Raw genomic sequence first — 20254 nt, 5'->3', positions numbered from 1 at the left:
GCCACCAAAGTGGATAACCTCATATTTATCCACATCTGCCATGCATTTTCTCACTCACCTAAGATGTTTGTTCAGATGTTCAAATCACCTTAAAAGATCTCCAGAGTATATCAAAACTCCCCATAACTTGAAGCATCCTTTTATATGAACCGACCTCCAATTTACAACATGGCGTCCATACCGCTGGGTTTAGTTCAGGTGAGAGCAACTTTTTCTCAGCGGGTTTTTCGGCGAGCGATAATTCCGGCGATAGGTGGGCAATGTGCCGAAAGTAACGCTCGCCGATATTATGGGCGTTAGTTTTGCCCATTCTGATCTTTACGCCAAAAAAAAGTGGGCGGGCGGTATTATTATTTCTCGGTGTTAAGTAGATGCCGAAAGTAACGCTGGGCAATAAGTGAGTGATTCATGGGTGTTGGTTTCCATTTTGTTGCTAAATGGGCGAGATCTGGGCATTATACCTCATTTCAGCATTAAAATGGACGTTAAGTAGGCAGTATCAATGCAAAAATAGTGGACAGTATAGCCCATAGTTACTGAGCACATCATCATAGGCAGTCCCTCGGAATCGAGAAAGACTTGCTTCCACTCCTGAAGTGAGTTCTTTGGTGGCTGAACAGTCCAATACGAGAGCCACTGACTCTGTCACAGGTGAGACAGATAGTTGTTGAGGGAAGGGGTGGGTGGGACTGGTTTGCCGCATGCTCTTTCTGCTGCCTGTGCTTGATTTCTGCATGCTCTCGGCGTTGAGACGTGAGGTGCTCAGCGCCCTCTCAGATGCACTTCCTCCACTTAGGGCAGTCTTGGGCCAGGGACTTCCAGGTGTCAGTGGGGATGTTGCTCTTTATCAGAGAGGCTTTGAAGGTGTCCTTGTATCGTTTCTGCTGCCCACCTTTGGCTCGTTTGCCATGAAGGAGTTCCGAGTAGAGCACTTGCTTTGAGAGTCTCGTGTCTGGCATGCAGACTATGTGGCCTGCCCAGCGGAGCTGATCGAGTGTGGTCAGTGCTTCGATGCTGGGGATGTTAGCCTGGACGAGGACGCTGATGTTGGTGCACCTGTCCTCCCAGGGGATTTGCAGGATCTTGCGGAGACATTGTTGGTGATATTTCTCCAGCAATTTGAGGTGTCTGCTGTACATGGTCCATGTCTCTGAGCCATACAGGAGGGCAGGTATTACTACAGCCCTGTAGACCATGAGCTTTGTGGCAGATTTGAGGGCCTGGTCTTCAAACACTCTTTTCCTCAGGCGGCCAAAGGCTGCACTGGCGCACTGGAGGCGATGTTGGATCTCGTCGTCGATGCCTGCTCTTGTTGATAGGAGGCTCCCGAGATATGGGAAGTGGTCCACGTTGTCCAGGGCCGCATCGTGGATCTTGATGACTGGGGCTGTGCAGTGAGGACAGACTGGTGGAGGACCTTTGTCTTACGGATGTTTAGCGTACTGAGCTACATAACTGAACACTGTCATTCGTGATATGTGAACCTATATAAATGCAGGTCAAAATTCCTCAGCCCTTCCTTGGCATTCTCGCAGTATCTCTCTCCCAATGTTGCCGCCTGCTATTCATACTTAAATGAGATGACCTCCCATTGACTCTACAGTGGGATCAGCGGCAAAGGTCATCAGTGAGCAAAATTCTGCCGTAATGGTATGGTAGTGTAGTTTTTTTATTCGTTCAAGGAGTGCCAATCAAGCGGATTGTTTTGTCCTGGATGGTGTCAAGCTTCTTGTGTTGTTGGAGCTGCACTCATCCAGGCAAGTGCAGAGTTTTCCTTCGCACTCCTGACTTGTGCCTTGTAGATGGTGGAAAGGCTTTGGGGAGTCAGGAGGTGAGACACTCGCCACAGAATACCCAGCCTCTGACCGGTTCTTGTTGTCACAGTATTTATGTGGCTGGTCCAGTTATGTTTCTGGTCAATGGTGACCCCAAAATGTTGATGGTGGGGGATTCAGCAATAGTAATGCTGTTGAATATCAAGGGGTAGTGGTTAGATGCTCACTTGTTGGAGATAGTCATTGCCTGGCACTTGTTACTTGCCACTTATCAGCCCAAGGCTGAATGTCGTCCAGGTCTTGCTGCATGTGTGCATAGACTGCTTTATTATCAGAGGAGTTGCGAATGGCACTGAACACTGTGCAGGTGAACATTCTCATTTCTGATCTTATGATGGAGGGAAGGTCATTGATGAAGCAGCTGAAGATGGTTTGGTCTACCATGCTGCCTTGAGGAACTCCTGCAGCAATGTCCTGGGGCTGTGAAGATTGATCACTGGGCAAGGTAATCCAAAGACCTCGACTAATAATCCAGATAATGAGTCCAAATGCTGCTACAAAATCTTCACTAATTCCACATCCACAAAAATTGTGCATGTGATGCAATGATGTCCTCATCTCCACATATCCAACAGCAAACTGTCAGGTACTTCCTTACATAGATAAAAATACAGCTTAACTGTACACCCATTTCTGCTGATACTTTACGCCACACAATCTAGTAATACAAAGATAGAGGAGATTAGTAGTGAGCCCTAGCAGGACAGTGGTTGTTACAAAATGTAAGTTCTCATCTATGCTTCCAACTGCTTTCATAAGAGATCTTATATTAGCAACTTGTACATGTTTTGTTAATATTTCAAACAAGCTGGCATTAAGGAGCTATCGATCAGTTTTGCACAACATAAATGTCCATAGGAGGTGCTGTTGGCATTGCTGTTAATGTTAAGCAGAGAATTTCACAACTTACTCAGACTACACTGGCACCAACGAGAATTTCAAACACTGCCATTATAGCAAACCCTCAAGTAAGCACATTATCTAAAAGATTCAGCAAAATATGAGAGATTTCTGCCAATACTGCCACATGAAACTGTGAGTCAAACAACAGACAATCCTAAAATGTTGAAAGCTCCTCTACTTGTTGACAATGTCATGTAAATATATTTAGTAAATATAAATGCCAGTATAAAGTTGAGGTTTGTTTCTAAAATACTAATTGTTAAAATCCCGTGCGATATTAAAGGGAAAATGCTTGTATGGCATTCTTCTGCCTGCTAGTTTAACGATGATGTTAACCATAACAGCTTCATTACAAGAGCAGACTGGGGAATTTTATACAAACACTTCAAAATGTTCATTGTCGATATCACACAATATGATTTCAACTCTATAAGCAGAGATACATTAATGCACATTGGGTCCCACCCAAGTATGAAACTCCCACCAGGGCTCCGTGCAAATATGCCCCATTCCCCAAGTAAAACTCACCATAATGCGAAACGTACAACCGCTTTATTATAATGCAGTGTGTAAACGTTCTATGAGCCTATTTATTTATGCGCTTTAACACACGTTTGAGTTGTAATGGCTCAGGGAGGTTTGCGGGGTTGCAGAGGAGCCCTGAATATTCTTAGTGCCCAGGACCCAAGAATTCATAATACGGCTCTGCCAAGAAGATTAACTCCAGTTTTATGTAGGATATGTTTGTAACAGTTAGCACTTTGTTATGGTCACAAATACTGATAACAACTGTATGATTTGATAAAACATTTAATGCCCAGTTGTGTCCAGCAATTGTGGAAAGCTTCTGGATGGAATTTTTAAGCAGAGGATAAACTGATGAACATAATAATGTTGTAATAAAGTTATTCATTTTCCAGTCAGTATTGAGGAGCAAATGTCAGCTTCACTGCTTAGGCGGTAGATTGGTGGAGCAGTTTGCAAGGCAAAATACCGCAGGTATTGGAAATCTGAAATATAAACATAAAATGTTGGACATTCTCAGCAGGTCGGGCAGCACCTGTGAAGACAGAAACAGAGTTAACGTTCAGGTCGATGACCTTTCATCAGAACTGGCTAATTTTACAGATGCAACAGGTTTTAAGCAATTCCAGATGCAGGGAAAGTAGAGATGGGGAGGAAAGAACAAAAGGCAGGAGTGAACAGCACAATCATTACAAGCACCTGCTGTCCGAAAAGACAGTGTTTATTACTGAAATTGTTAAACTCGATGTTCAGTGCGGAAGGTTGTAAAGGAGCGGGCAGTTTAAAAAGAACAGGAGTCGGAGGAACAGAGGAGGTCGGGAGCAGCGAGGCCCATAAAAGGGGACCCAGCAGTTGGAGGTAGTTGCAGGGGCAGAAGGTAAAAAGAAGTGTGCCATCACAGCCAAGAGGGTAAGTGATTGGCTGGTGGATTGGTGAGTATTTAATCTTTTTCTTTTTCTTTTCTGATCAGTAAGAAACCTTTGGCGTTGTTATCAATTAGGTTAATTTAAGGGTTAAGCCATGGCAGGAGAGCCCAGACCCATGTCATGCTCCTCCTGTGCTATGTGGGCAATCAGGGACGCTGACAACTACATGTCCAGGAAGTGTATCCAACTGCAGCTCCTGGCAGACCGCATTGCGGCACTGGAGCTGCGCATGGATTCACTTTGGAGCATCCGCAATGCTGAGGATGTCATGAATAGCATGTTTAGTGAGTTGGTCACACCGCAGGTAAAGGTTACACAGTCAGATAGGGAATGGGTGACCATCAGGCACAGCAGTGGAAGGAAGGTAGTGCAGAGGTCCTTTGTGGTCATCTCTCTCCGAAACAGATACACCACCTTGGGTACTGTTGGGGGAGATGACTCATCAGGGGAAGGCAGCAGCAGCCAAGTCCATGGCATCAGGGGTGGCTGTGCTGCGCAGGAGGGCAGGAAAAAGAGTGGGAGAGCTATAGTGATAGGGGATTCTATTGTAAGGGGAATAGATAGGCATTTCTGCGGCCACAAACACGACTCCAGGATGGTATGTTGCCTCCCTGGTGCAAGGGTCAAGGATGTCTTGGAGGGGCTGCAGCGCATTCAGGAGGGGGAGGGTGAACAGCCAGCTGTCGTGGTACATATAGGTACCAAGGGTATAGGTGAAAAACGGGATGAGGTCCTACAAGCTGAATTTAGGGAGCTAGGAGTTAAATTAAAAAAGCAGGAGCTCAAAGGTAGTAATCTCAGGATTGCTACCAGTGTCACGTGCTAGTCAGAGTAGGAATTGCAGGATAGCTCAGATGAATACGTGGCTTGAGGAATGGTGCAAGGGGGAGGGATTCAAATTCCGGGGACATTGCAACCAGTTCTGGGAAAGTGGGACCAGTACAAACCGGATGGTCTGCACCTGGGCAGGACCGGAACCGATGTCCTCGGCGGAGTGTTTGCTCGTGCTGTTGGGGAGGGTTTAAACTAAATAGGCAGGGGGATGGAAATCTATGCAGAGAGACAGAGGGAAGTAAAAAAGTGGCAGAAGCAAAAGATAGGAAGGAGAAAAGCAACAGTGGAGGGCAGAGAAATCAAGGGCAAAAATCAAAAAGCGCCACATTATAACATAATTCTAAAAGGACAAAGAGTGTTAAAAAAAACAAGCCTGAAGGCTCTGAGTCTCAATGCGAGGAGCATTTGTAATAAGGTGGATGAATTGACTGCGCAGATAGCTGTTAACGGATAATATGTAATTGGGATTACGGAGACATGGCTCCAAGATAACCAAGGCTAGGAACTCAACATCCAGGGGTATTCAATATTCAGGAAGGACAGACAGGAAGGAAAAGGAGGTGGGGTAGCGTTACTGGTTAAAGAGAAGATTAACACAACAGTAAGGAAGGACATGAACGTGGATGATGTGGAATCTATAAGGTTAGAGCTGCGAAACACCAAAGGGCAGAAAATGTTAGTGGGAGTTGTGTACAGACCACCAAACAGTAGTAGGGAAGTTGGGGATGGCATCAAAATTAGGGACGTGTGCAATAAGGGTACAGCAGTTATCATGGGTGACTTTAATCTGCATGCTGATTGGGCTAACCAAACTGATAGCAATACTGTGGAGGAGGATTTCCTGGAGTGTATAAGGGATGGTTTTCTAGACCAATATGTCGAGGAACCAACTAGAGAGCAGGCCATCCTAGACTGGGTCTTGTGTAACGAGAGAGGATTAATTAGCAATCTGGTCGTGCGCAGCCCCATGGGGAAGAGTGACCATAATGTGGTAGAATTCTTCATTAAGATGGAGAGTGACACAGTTAATTCAGAGACTAGGGTCCTGAACTTAAAGAAAGGAAACTTCGACAGTTTGAGACGTGAATTGGCTAAGATAGACTGGAGAATGATACTTAAAGGGTAGACGGTGGATAGGCAATGGCAGACATTTAAATATCACATCGATGAACTACAACAATTGTACATCCCTGTGTGGCGTAAGAAAAAAAAAGGAAGGTGGCTCAACCGTGGCTAACAAGGGAAATTAGGGAAAGTGTTAAATCCAAGGAAGAGACATATAAATTAGAGAGAAAAAGCAATAAACCTGAGGACTGGGAGAAATTTAGAATTCAGCAGAGGAGGACTAAGGGTTTAATTAGGAGGGGAAAAATAGAGTTCGAGAGTAAGATTGCAGGGAACATAAAAACTGACTGCAAAAGCTTCTACAGATATGTGAAGAGAAAAAGATTAGTGAAGACTAATGTAGGTCCCTTGTAGTCAGAATCAGGGGAATTCATAATGGGGAACAAGGAAATGGTAGAGTAATTGAACAAATACTTTGGTTCTGTCTTCACTAAGGAAGACACGAATAGCCTCCCGAAAATACTAAGGGACCAAGGGTCTAGCGAGAAGGGGGAACTGAGGGAAATCCTTATTAGTCAGGAAATGGTGTCAGGGAAATTGAAGGGACTGAAGGCCGATAAATCCCCAGGGCCTAATAGTCTGCATCCCAGAGTACTAAAGGAAGTGGCCCTAGAAATAGTACATGCATTGGTGGTCATTTTCCAACATTCCAAGGATTCTAGTTCAGTTCCTATGGATTGGAGGGTAGCTAATGTAACACCACTTTTCAAAAAAGGAGGGAGAGAGAAAACAGGGAATTATAGACCGGTTAGCCTGACATCGGTGGTGGGGAAAATGCTGGAATCAATTATTAAAGATGTAATAGCAGGGCATTTGGAAAGCAGTGACAGGATTGGTCCAAGTCAGCATGGATTTATGAAAGGAAAATCATGCTTGACAAATCTTCGAGAGTTTTTTGAGGATGTAACTAGTAGAGTGGATAAGGGAGAACCAGTGGATGTGGTGTATTTGGGCTTTCAAAAGGTTTTTGACAAGGTCCCACAGACGAGATTAGTGTGCAAAATTAAGGCAAATGGTATTGGGGGTAATGTATTGACGTGGATAGAGAACTGGTTGGCAGACAGGAAGCAAAGAGTGGGAATAAACGGGTCCTTTTCAGAATGGCAGACAGTGACTAGTGGGGTGCCGCAGGGTTCAGTGCTGGGACCCCAGTTATTTACAATATACATTTAGATGAAGGAATTGAGTGTAATATCTCTAAGTTTGCAGATGACACTAAGCTGAGTGGCAGTGCGAGCTGCGAGGAAGATGTTAGGAGGCTGCAAGGGGACTTGGACAGGTTAGGTGAATGGGCAAATGCATGGCAGATGCAGTATAATGTGGATAAGTGTGAGGTTATCCACTTTGGTGGCAAAAACAGGAAGGCAGATTATTATCTGAATGGTGACAGATTAGTAAAAGGGAAGGTGCAACGAGACCTGGGTGTCATGGTACATCAGTCATTGAAGATAGGCATGCAGGTACAGCAGGCAGTAAAGAAAGCAAATGGCATGCTGACCTTCATAGTGACAGGATTTGAATATAGGAGCAGGGGGGTCTTACTGCAATTGTACAGGGCCTTGGTGAGACCACACCTTGAGTATTGTGTGCAGTTTTGGTCTCCTAATCTGAGGAAGGACATTCTTGCTATTGAGGGAGTGCAGCGAAGGTTCACCAGACTGATTCCCGGGATGGCAGGACTGACATATGAAGAAAGATTGGATCGACTAGGCTTACATTCATTGGAATTTAGAAGAATGAGAGGGGAGCTCATAGAAACATAAAATTCTGACGGGATTGGATAGGTTAGATGCAGGAAGAATGTTCCCGATGTTGGGGAAGTCCAGAACTAGGAATCACAGTCTAAGGATAAGGGGCAAGCCATTTAGGACAGAGATGAGGAAAAACTTCTTCACTCAGAGAATTATGAACCTGTGGAATTCTCTATCATAGAAAGTCGTTGAGGCCAGTTTGTTAGATATATGCAAAAGGGAGTTAGATGTGGCTCTTACGGCTAAAGCGGTATGGAGAGAAAGCAGGAATGAGGCACTGAAGTTGCATGATCAACCATGATCATATTGAATGTTGGTGCAGTCTCGAAGGGCCGAATAGCCTGCTCCTGCACCTACTTTCTATGTTTCGATGTCTATGTTTCAAAAGATGAGATGCTGTTCTCGAGCTTTAATTGAGCGTCATTAGAACAGTGTAGGAGGCTGAGGACAGAGCGGTCAGAGAGGGAGAGGGACAGAGAATTAAAATGGCAAGTGACCGAAAACTCAGGGTCATGCTTGTAGACTGAACGAAGGTGTTCAGCAAAGCAATCACCCGTTTGGTCTTTTCAATGTAGAGGTGACCGCATCATGAGGGTTGTAAATCTATGGAATTCTCTGCCCCAGAGAGCTGTTGAGACTGGGTCATTGAATATTTTTAAGGCGGAGATAGACAGATTTTTGAGCGATAAAGGGTTATGGGTAATGGGCAGGAAGTGGAGCTGAGTCCATGATCGGATCAGCCATGAACTTATTGAATGGTGGAGCAGGCTCGAGGGGCCATATGGCCTACTCCTGCTCATATTTCTAACGTTCTTATGAGCAGTGAATACAGTATATTAAATTGAAAGCAGTACAAGCAAATAACTGTTTTTCCTGGAAGGTGTGTTTGGGGCCCTGGGTGATAGGAAGGGAGGAGGAGAAAGAGCAGGAGCACGTGTTGCATCTCCTGTACTTGCATGAGAAGGTGCCGTGGGAAGGGGAGCAGATGTTGGGGATGGACAAATGAACTAGATTGTTGCAGAGGGTACTGTTATGTATCTAGACTTGTATTTACTCTCTACAGCCACCAGAGGGCTCATTCCCCGGAGTCCCAAGGGATCTCATAATTCCTGGGGAGCACAGGTATTTAAGAGTGCTTCACAGGTTGGAGAGGCACTCTGGAGACCTGCAATAAAAGACTAAGGTCACACTTTACTTTGAGCTCATAGTGTTCAGTCTGACTCTTTCTCCATACACAACAACTGGCGATGAGATACAGATAGCGAACCCAAAGATGCAGAGAACAGTGGGCATCCTGGAGAAATTCTCAGAGGGAGATGATTGGGAAACTTTTGTGGAGCGACTCGACCAATACTTTGTGGCCAACGAGCTAGATGGGGAAGAGAGCGCTGCCAAATGTAGAGCGATCCTGCTCACTGTCTGTGGGGCACCAACATATGGCCTCATGAAGAATCTGCTCACTCACTCCAGCGAAACCCATGGAGAAATCGTACGCTGATTTGTGCACACTGCTCCGAGAGCATTTGAACCCAAAGGAAAGCGTTCTGATGGTGAGATACCGGTTCTACACCCACAAAAGATCTGAAGGCCAAGAAATGGCGAGTTATGTCACCGAGCTAAGACGCCTTGCAGGGCATTGCGAATTTAAAGGACATTTGGAGCACATGCTCAGAGACTTTTTTGTACTTGGCATTGGCCACGAAACCATACTTCGCAAACTTTTGACTATAGAGACCCCAACCTTGAGTAAGGCCATAGCGATAGCCCAGGCGTTCATTGCCACCAGTGACAATACTAAGCAAATCTCTCAGCACACAAGTGCTGCTACAAGCACTGTGAAAAAAGGTATGTTGTTTTCGAATCGTAACGGACAGGGCAGGTCACACATACCTGCAGCTATACGTCCGCAGATGTTTCCGAGTCCACCATCAAGGGTGATGAATGCAAGGCCATTAACACCTTGTTGGCGCTGCGGGGGTGATCATCGTTTCCATTCATGCCGATTCAAAGGGTACATTTGCAAGGGCTGTGGAACAATGGGACACCTCCAACGAGTGTGCAGGCGAACTGCTAAGTCTGTTAAACCTGAAAACCACCACGTTGCAGAGGAGGACAGATCCACAGAGGATCACGATGAAACAGAACCTCTGATAAAGGAGGCAGAGGTACATGGGGTGCACACATTCACCACGAATTGAACTAAATGGGCTCCTAGTGTCAATAGAGCTGGACACGGGCACGAGCTAGTCCATCATGGGCAAAAAGACTTTCGAAAGGTTGTGGTGCAACAAGGCCTCAAGGCCAGTCTTAACTCCAATTCGCACGAAACTAAGAACTTACATGAAAGAACTGATTCCTGTAATTGGCAGTGCCACCGTAAAGGTCTCCTACGATGGAGCGCTGCACAAGCTATCACTCTGGGTGGTACCAGGCGATGGTCCCACGCTACTCGGCAGGAGTTGGCTGGGAAAGTTACGCTGGAACTGGAATGACCTCTTCATGATTTTGAACACCTATCAAATCTCCTCCCAACCTTCTCTGCTGTAAGGAGAACCACCCCAGCTTCTCCAAACTATCCACGTAACTGAAGTCCCTCATTCCTGGAATCATTCTTGTAAATCTTTTCTGTACCCTCTCTAAGGTCTTCCTAAAGTGTGTTGCCCTGAATTGTACACAATACTCCAGTTGAGGCCAAACCAGTGTTTTATAAATGTTCATCATAACTTCCTTGCTTTTATACTCTATGCCACAATTTATGAAGCTAAGGTTCCCGTATACTTTATTAACTGCTTTCTCAATCTGCCCTGCCAGCACGATTTGTGCACACATATTTCCAGGTCTCTCTGTTCATTCACCCCCTTTCGGATTGTGCCCTTTAGTTTATATTGCCTCTCCTCGTTCTTCCTACCAAATGTATCACTTCGCACTTTTTGCGATAAATTTTATCTGCTACGTGTTCGCCCATTTCACCAGTCTATGTTTTCTTGAAGTCTATCACTATCCTCCTCACTGTTCACTATACTTCCAAGTTTTGTGTCTTAGAAACATAGAAACATAGAAAATAGGTGCAGGAGTAGGCCAATCGGTACTTCGAGCCTGCACCACCATTCAATAAGATCATGGCTGATCATTCACCTCAGTACCCCTTTCCCACTTTCTCTCCATACCCCTTGATCACTTTAGCCGTAAGGGTCATATCTAACTCCCTCTTGAATATATCTAACGAACTGGCATTAACAACTCTCTGCAGTAGGGAATTCCACAGATTAACAACTCTCTGAGTGAAGAAGTTTCTCCTCATCTCGGTCCTAAATGGCTTACCTCTTATCCTTAGACTGTGACCCCTGGTTCTGGACTTCCCCAACATCGGGAACATTCTTCCTGCATCTAACCTGTCCAGTCCCGTCAGAATTTTATATGTTTTTATGAGATCCCCTCTCATCCTTCTAAACTCCAGTGTATAAAGGCCCAGTTGATCCAGTCTCTCCTCATATATCAGTCCAGCCATCCCTGGAATCAGTCTGGTGAACCTTCGCAGCACTCCCTCAATAGCAAGAACGTCCTTCCTCAGATTAGGAGACCAAAACTGAACACAATATTCCAGGTGAGGCCTCATCAAGGCCCTATACAACTGTATCTGCAAATTTTGAAATAGTGCCCTATACACCCTATTCCAAGTCATTAATATACACCAAAAAGGCATCTGATAAAGTGCCACATAATAGGTTTGCCAGCAAATTTGAAGCCCATGGAATAAAAGGGACCATGGCAGCATGGATACGAAATTAGCTAAGTGACAGGAAACAGAAAGCAGTGGTCCTAGTACTGACCCCTGGGGAATACCACTATATACCTTCCTCCAGTCCGAAAAACAACCATTCCCCACTACTCTCTGTTTCCTGTTACTTAGCCAATTTCGTATCCATGCTGCCACTGTCCCTTTTATTCCATGGGCTTCAAATTTGCTGGCAAGCCTATTATGTGGCACTTTATCAAATACCTTTTTGAAATCCATGTACACCACGTCAACCTCATTGCCCTCATCAACCCTCTTTGTTACCTCATCAAAAAACTAGATCGTTAGTTAAACACAATTTGCCTTTAACAAATCCATACTGGCTTTCCTTAATTAATCCACACTTGTCCGAGTGACTATTAACTTTGTCCCTGATTATTGCTTCTAAAAGCTTCCTCACTGCCAAGATTAAGTTGACTGGCCTGCAGTTGTTGAGTTTATCATTACACCATTTTTTGAGTAACATTTGCAATTTTCTAGTCCTCTGGCACAACCCCCATATCCAAGGAGGATTGGAAGATTATGGCCGGTACCTTCGTGATTTCCTCCTCAGCATCCTAGGATGCATCCTATCTGGTACTGGTGACTTATCAGTGTTTAAGTATAGACAGCCCTTCTAGTACCTCCGCTTTATTAATTTTTATCTCCTGCAGTATCTCCACTACTTCTTTCACGATGACTTTGGCAGCATCTTCTTTTTTGGTGAAGGCAGATGCAAAGCACTCAATTAGTATTTAAACCGTGCATTCTGCCTCCATGGGTAGGTCCCTAATTGGCCCCACCCCTCCTCTTACTACCGATTTATTATTTATATAACGATAGAAGACTTTTGAGTTCCCTTTTATGTTAGCTGCCAATCTATTCTCATACTCTCTCTTTGCCCCTCTTATTTTCTTTTTCACTTCACCTCTGAACTTTTTATATTCAGCCTGGTTCTCACTTGTATTCTCAACCTGACATCTGTCATATGTGCTCTTTTTCTGCTTCATCTTACTCTCTATCTCTTTCGTCATCCAGGGAGGCTTGAATTTAGTTACCCTACCTTTCCTCCTTGTGGGAATGTACCCTGACTGTACCCGAACCAGCTCCTCTTTAAAAGGCAGCCCATTGTTCCATTACAGTTTTGCCTGCCGATCTTTGATGCTAATTTACCTGGACCAAATCTGTTCTCAACCCACTGAAATTTGCTTTCCTCCGATTAAGTATTTTTTACTCTATATTGCTCCATGTCCTTTTCCATCGCTAATCTACACCTTATGATACTATGATCACTGAACCCTAAATGTTCCCCTATTGAAACTTGCTCCACTTGACCCATCTCATTCCCCAGAACCAGGACCGGAAACATACTGATCATCAATGTTCTCCTGAACACACTTCAGAAATTCTTCCTCCTCTCTGCCTTTTACTGTCCCAGTCTATATTAGGATAACTGAAGTCCCTCAGTATCACTACTCTATTGTTCTTGCACCTCTTGTAATTTTCCTGCAAATTTGCACCTCTATAACTTTCCCACTATAGAATATGTCTAGTAGTGTAATGACACCTCTTTATTTCTTAACTCTAACCAAATAGATTCTGTCCTTGGCCCCTCCAGAACATTGTCTATCTCCAGCAATGTAACATTCTCCTTAACCAATACGGCCACCACATCTCATTTCTTTCTTTCCCTATCTTTCCTGAATACCTTATATCTATGAATATTTAAAACCCAATCCTGCCCTTTTGAGCTAGGTCTCTGTTATTGCCATGACATCATATAGTCATGTGGTTATTTGCACCTGCAGCTCACCAAACTTATTTACCATGCTTTGTGCGTTTACACACATGCATTGTCAACCTATCTTAGACCTCCTTGTATTCTCTCTTAGTCTGACCTCACCTTGCCAGTTCTTACTCTAGTGCTTCTGTCTCTCCCAGTCCTTTGCGCACTTTGTTTCTCCTTTCTAATGCTATATCCTGGTGCCCATCCACTGTAAATTAGTTTAAACCTTCCCCAGCAGCAGTAGGATATTGGTTCCGACACTGTTGAGGTGCAACCCATCCGGCCTGTACAGGTCCCACCTCCTCCCAATGTCCCAGGATTCTGAAGCCCTTCCTTCTATACCATCTCTCCAGCCATGTATACATCTGCTCTATCTTCCCATTTCTATACTCACTAGCTCGAGGCACCGGGAGTAATCCAGAGATTACTACCCTTGAGGTCCTGCTTTTTAATCTCTTTTTCCCTAACTCCCTAAAATCTGCCTGCAGGACCTCACCCTCTTTCTACCTTTGTTGTTGGACCACGACCTCTGGCTGTTCACCCTCCCCCCTCAGAATGTTCTGCAGCCGCTCAGTGACATCTTGACCCTGGCACCAGGGAGGCAAAATATCATCCTGGAATCACATCTGCGGCTGTAGAAACACCTGTATGTTCCCCTAACTATCAAATCCCCTATCGCTATTGCTTTCCCGATCTTCCTCCTCCCCCTTGTACAGCTGAGTCACCCATGGTGCCGTCAACTTGGCTCTGGCTCTACTCCCCAGAAGAACCATTACCTTCACCACTGGTTGGAGAGTGAGATGCACTCAGGGGACTCCTGTACTATCTGCTTGGTCCTCCTTGTCACCCATTCCCTCTCTGCCTGTATACTCTTACACTGTGGGGTGACCCATGTATTGAGCTGATAGCGCTTCCTCCCGCTTCTAACTGAGTCGCCTCCAAATGTATTATTAATGATTGTCTAATGAACTCCAATGTATTGGTGTACATCTTCTTGGAATTACCTGCAAAGTCTTGATGTGGCCAACTCCCAGGAAAATTTTATTCGGTAATTTTGCAAGCAGACTTGGGGCAAGTGCAAAGTGCACTCGCAGACTTCAGGCCTGGGGTATTTTAAGCGATCAGCTGCTTTCCCGAAACGGGTAGAAAGTGACAGCTGTCTGGTGATGGAAGCAGAGGTTTGAGCAGCCGAAGGTCCCCAGCCGGCAGCAAAGGAAAGATTGCTGGTAGGTCGTAGGGAGGAGGAAGATTTTTATTGAGGCAAGAGGGAGTCGAGGACAGGGAAAGTCTTACTTTCCTTGTGGGACCTGGAGTTCTGGAGGAACATTCCAAAGGCAATATTTTGATTTACCTTGCAGAGTCTCCTCGTGTTCCCAACAGCTGCTGGTCTGCTTCATCCTGAGGGAAAGACTTGTCCACTTAGGCCCAAGTTAAAATTGAATCAGAGTCCCACTGACATAATGGGACCCCGATTAGCATAAATTCAGGAAGCTCCCAATTGGTGCTTCAGCCACTGACCTGCAGTTGCCATTAACCGGTCCAGGCAGCGGGCGGTCGAGGGGGTCATCACCCCCAAACAAATCTTAATTTCACCGTTTAAGGTTCACAAAGTTTTATTTGTTAATTAATAATGGGGCACTCGGCTTTATAGTTTAATTTAAATAATTGCAGTGAGCAGTTAGATAGTGGCCAGCAGGATTCCAGTAGGAGCAGAGCAATAAGGTTGAACACTATTTTAAAGGCCCTCACTGCCCCACTTTATCCCTGCCACCATTATGTTACTACTCTAGTTTTCCTTTCAGTCTCCACTGCAAGTATTGGAAACATCTGGGCATGATAAGCAGCTGGTCTCTTTTGGAGCCCTACTGGTAAATCAGTGAAGAGTTACATAAGAACATAATAACATATGGACATACGAACATCCGTCGAGCCTGTCCCACGCAATTGCGATACCTTGTGTATCACAACATATACACTCCACCCCACCCAAAACCATGTAATCTCCTGGGAGAGGCAAAAAAACAGGTAAAAAACCCAGGCCTATTTGGGAAACAAAATCTGTGAAATTCCTCTCCGACCTATCTAGGCGATTGAAACTAGTCCAGGAGATCACTCTGGCCATTAAATTCCTTGCAGTACCTACCTTCTGTAAGAGGTGATCTCCGCCGCAGCCAGAAACAAATACAGCTTTTGCTTGAAGGAATTCAGCGAGTCTGCATCCACCACATGAGAGTGCAGCTTGTTCCAGAGTCTACTGTTCTCTGGGAAAAGAACCATCTCCTGACAACTAACCTAGATCTAGCCTTATACAACTTAAAATTGTGCCCCCTGATCCTGCCTAACCTATTTAATTGAAATAAACTGTCAGCTGGAACACTGTCTATTCCCTTCATTATCATATAAACCTCAATCAGATCCCCCCCTAAGTCTACGCTGCTCTAAGCTATGGAGTCCCAACTCTTTTAACCTATTTTGATAATTAAGATGCTTTAGACTTGGAATTAGTCTAGTGGCCCTCTTCTACACCCAACATGTGAGGAGACCAAAACTGGACACATTATTCCAAGTGCGGCCTGACTAAGGTCTTGTACAAGGACAAGACAGTATGCCTCGTCTTATACTCAATTGTCTTATGGATACACCCCAACGCCCTATTTGCTCTAGCTATCGCTGCACAGCATTACTCATGTACCTCTAAGGATGTATGCACTAGATTGCTTAAATCTCTTTCTATCTCCAGCATCTTTAATGCCTTTCCCTGGAGGGTGTATAAATGTTGAGCATTTGCCCTTTCCACATGCATAACACTGCACTTATCTAAGTTATACATAATTTTCCAGTCTTGAGCCCAGTCTCCCAACACAATAAGATCTGCTGAATCAGATGAGCCTCTTCTACAGTTCTAGCACTCACACAGATCTTGGTATCATCTGCAAATTTGCAAATTGTGCCACCAATCCCTGAATCCAGATCAATAATAAAAATAGTAAAAAGCAATGGTCCCAACACTGATCCCTGCGGGACACCATTGGTAACCGGTCTCCAAACAAATCAAAATCCAAAAGCAAAATATTGCAGATGCCGGAATCTGGAATAAAAACAGAAAATGCTGGAAATCTCACGGGATCTGTGGAGAGAAAGCAGAGATAACGTTTCAAGTTGATGACCCTTCGTCAGAACTGGAGAGTGTTCGGAAAGAACGGATTCTTAACAAGCACTGAAAGGGGGAGGGAAAGAAAGAACAAAAGGGAAGGTCTGTGATAGGTTGGAAGACAGGAGAGATTAGAGACAAAAGGGAAGATGGGTTGAATTGAAATGGTAATGCCAGGAGTTAGAAAAACGTTAGTCAAGATAAGGTGTGGATGGTGGATAATGACCAGCTGCCATTAGAGACAAGGAGAAAAAAAGAAACAGAATGGAGTGGGAGGTGGGGGGGTGAAAGGGAGCCAAAGATTGGCAGTGTCTACGCTCTGAAATTGTTGAACACAATGTTGAGTCCTGAAGGCAAAAAGTGCCTAAACGAAGGATGAGGTGCTGTTCCTCGAGCTTGTATTGAGCTTCGTTGGAACAGTGTAGGAGACCGAGGACGGAGAGGTCAGAGTGGGAATGGAGTGGAGAATTAAAGTGACAGATGACAGAAAGCTCAGGATCAATTTTGCGGACTGAACGGAGGTGCTCCGCAAAGTGGTCTCCCAATCTACGTTTGGTCTCCCCAATGTAGAGGAGACCACATCGTGAGCAACGAATACAATATACTAAATTGAAAGAAGTACAAGTAAATCGCTGTTTCCCCTGGAAGGAGTATTTGGGGCCCTGGATAGTGAGAAGGAAGGAGGTAAAAAGACAGGTGTTGCATCTCCTGCGTTTGCACATAAAGGTGCCGTGGGAAGGGGAGAGGGTGCTGGGGATTACTGTGGAGTGTACCAAGGTGTCGTGGAGGGAGCAGTCCCTTCGGAATGCTGAGAGGGAAGGGGAGGAGATGATGTGACTGGTGGTGGGGTCACACTGGACGTGGCGGAAATGGCAGAGGATGATCCGTTGAACGTGAAGGCTGGTGGGGTGAAAGGTGAGGACAAGGGAAACCCTGTCATGGTTCTGAGAGGGAGTGGGAAGGGGTGAGAGCAGAGGTGCGGGAAATAGAACGGATACAATCGAGGGCCATGTTAACCACAGCGGAGGAGCATCCTCTTGAGGAAAAAGGAAGACATGTCTAGAGGCATTAGTGTGACAGGTGACGTCATCAGAGCAGATGCGACTGAGATGGAGAAACTGAGAGAATGGAATTGATCTATGTATAACCACTCTTTGCCTGCGTCCAGCTAACCAGTTCTGAATCCAGCTCAATATATTTCCACTGATACCAAAGGCTCCTATCTTATAGAGAAGCCTCTTAGGTGGTACCTTGTCAAAAGCTTTTTGGAAATCTAAGTAGACAATGTCTACTGGGCTTCCCTCGTCCACCAACTTTGTAACTTTTTCAAAAAATAGATTTGTGAGACATGACCTCTTTTTTTTATGAAGTCATGTTGTGGGTGTCCCTAATATGTCCCTCCCTTTCCAAGTATTCATATATTGCATCCCTTATGATTCTTTCAAGCATCTTACCTATAACTGATGTTAAACTGATGGGCCTATAGTTACCTGGGTCTGCCTTGTCACCTTTTTTTAAAAATGGGGACTACATTAGCCTCCTTTCAATCTGTAGGAACCACATTTCCTTCTTTTGATTTTGGATACATGTTTGCTTTCCACATTTTTAATCTTATTCTTAAAAACTTTCCATTTATATTCAACATCGGTCGCATCACCACCGAGGAGGGTTAGCCAATTTACCCATTCCAAATCATCTGCCATTTTGGAGAAGTTTGCTCTTCTGAAATCCAGTACAAGTTGCAGATTCTCAATACCATTAGTTCTACTAGCCAATTGGAACCGTATAATGTTGTGATCACTGTTGCCCAGATGTTCCCCCACATGGAGGCTTGATACGAAGTCAGGCTCACTACTAAACACCAGATCCAATATAGGATTTTCCTTAGTTACTTCATTAACACATTGAGTCAGGAAACATTCTTGTATATTTTCCATATGTTTTTCCGCTACACTTCCCACCACAACCCCATCATCATCGTCATAGGCAGTCCCTCGGAATCGAGGAAGACTTGCTTCCACTCTAAAAATGAGTCCTTAGATGGCTGAACAGTCCACTATGAGAGCCACAGTCCCTGTCACAGGTGGGACAGATAGTCATTGTGGGAAAGGGTGGCTGGGACTGGTTTGCCACACGTTCTTTCCGCTGCCTGCACTTGATTTCTGCATGCTCTCAGTGACGAGACTCAAGGTGCTCAGCGCCTTCCCAGATGCATTTCCTCCACTTAGGGTGGTCTTTGGCCAGGGATTCCCAGGTGTCAGTGGGGATGCTGCACTTTATCAGGGAAGCTTTGAGGGTGTCCTTGTAACGCTTCCTCTGCCCACCTTTGGCTCGTTTGCCACGAAGGAGTTCCGAGTAGAGCGTTTGCATTGGGAGTCTCGTGTCTGGCATGCGAACCATGTGACCTGCCCAACGGAGCTGATCAAGTGTAATCAGTGCTTCAATGCTGAGGATGTTGGCCTGGTCGAGGATGTTAACATTGGTACGTCTGTCCTCCCAGGGGATTTGCAGGATCTTGCGGAGACATCGTTGGTGGTATTGCTCCAGCGACTTGAAGTGTCTACTGTACATGGTCCATGTCTCTGAGTCATACAGGAGGGCATGTATTGCTACAGCCCTGTAGACCATGAGCTTGGTGGCAGTTTTGAGGTCCTGGTCTTCACTCTCTTCCTCAGGTGGCCGAAGGCTGCACTGGCGCACTGGAGACGGTGTTGAATCTCGTCGTCAATGTCTGCTCTTGTTGATAAGAGGCTCCCGAGGTACGGGAAATGGTCCACGTTGTCCAGGGCCGCGCCGTGAATCTTGATGGGGGGGGCAGTGCTGTGCAGCAGGGACAGGTTGGTGGAGGACCTTTGTCTTGCGGATGTTTAGCGTAAGGCCTATGCTTTCATACGCCTCAATAAATACGTTGACTATGACTTGGAGTTCAGTCTCTGTATGTGCGCAGCCGCAGGCATCGTCCACGTACTGTAGCTTGACGACAGAGGTCGGGGTGGTCTTGGATCTGGCCTGGAGACGCGTGCCACTGAATGCCAGGAAATTTAAAATCATTCACCAAAGGTAGCATTTTATATTAAAAGCATCAGTGATCTGTTTCCATAATAACTCATCATGTTCAAGTGTCTGACCCAGGGGCCTATAACAATTGATCAATGCCACAATTTAATACTGCATTTTTACTGCCCATTCACAATATCTGAACGACAAGTGCTTACCACTTTTAAAATTGGAGCTATACTGCCACTTTCATATCAATGCGTATCGGTTTCTCTTGCGCATGAACGCAAAAATGGCAGCATTAATCTGTAGTCAGGCTCTGGAGTCCCCATGGAGTCACCAGACATTGTATGCAGCATAATGCAGTATGTTAAATCAGATTAAAATGTGCTCAAGTTGCATTTTTTCCAAAGTTCTCTCAAAACACTCAGAATTTACAAGCTGGGAGCAGGCTTAAGAACATAGGAACACGAGTAGGCCAGTTGGCCCCTTGAGCCTGCTCCGTCATTTACTAAGATCATGGCTGATCTTGTCATGGACTCAGCTCCACTTCCCTGCCCGCTCCCCATAACCCTTTATTCCCTTATCGCTCAAAAATCTATCTCCGCCTTAAATATATTCAATGACCCAGCCGCCACAGCTCTCT

Source organism: Pristiophorus japonicus, chromosome 1 (assembly GCF_044704955.1).
Source record: "Pristiophorus japonicus isolate sPriJap1 chromosome 1, sPriJap1.hap1, whole genome shotgun sequence".
NCBI classification, from domain to species: Eukaryota; Metazoa; Chordata; class Chondrichthyes; family Pristiophoridae; genus Pristiophorus; species Pristiophorus japonicus.
Note: the sequence above shows the minus strand (reverse complement) of the source record.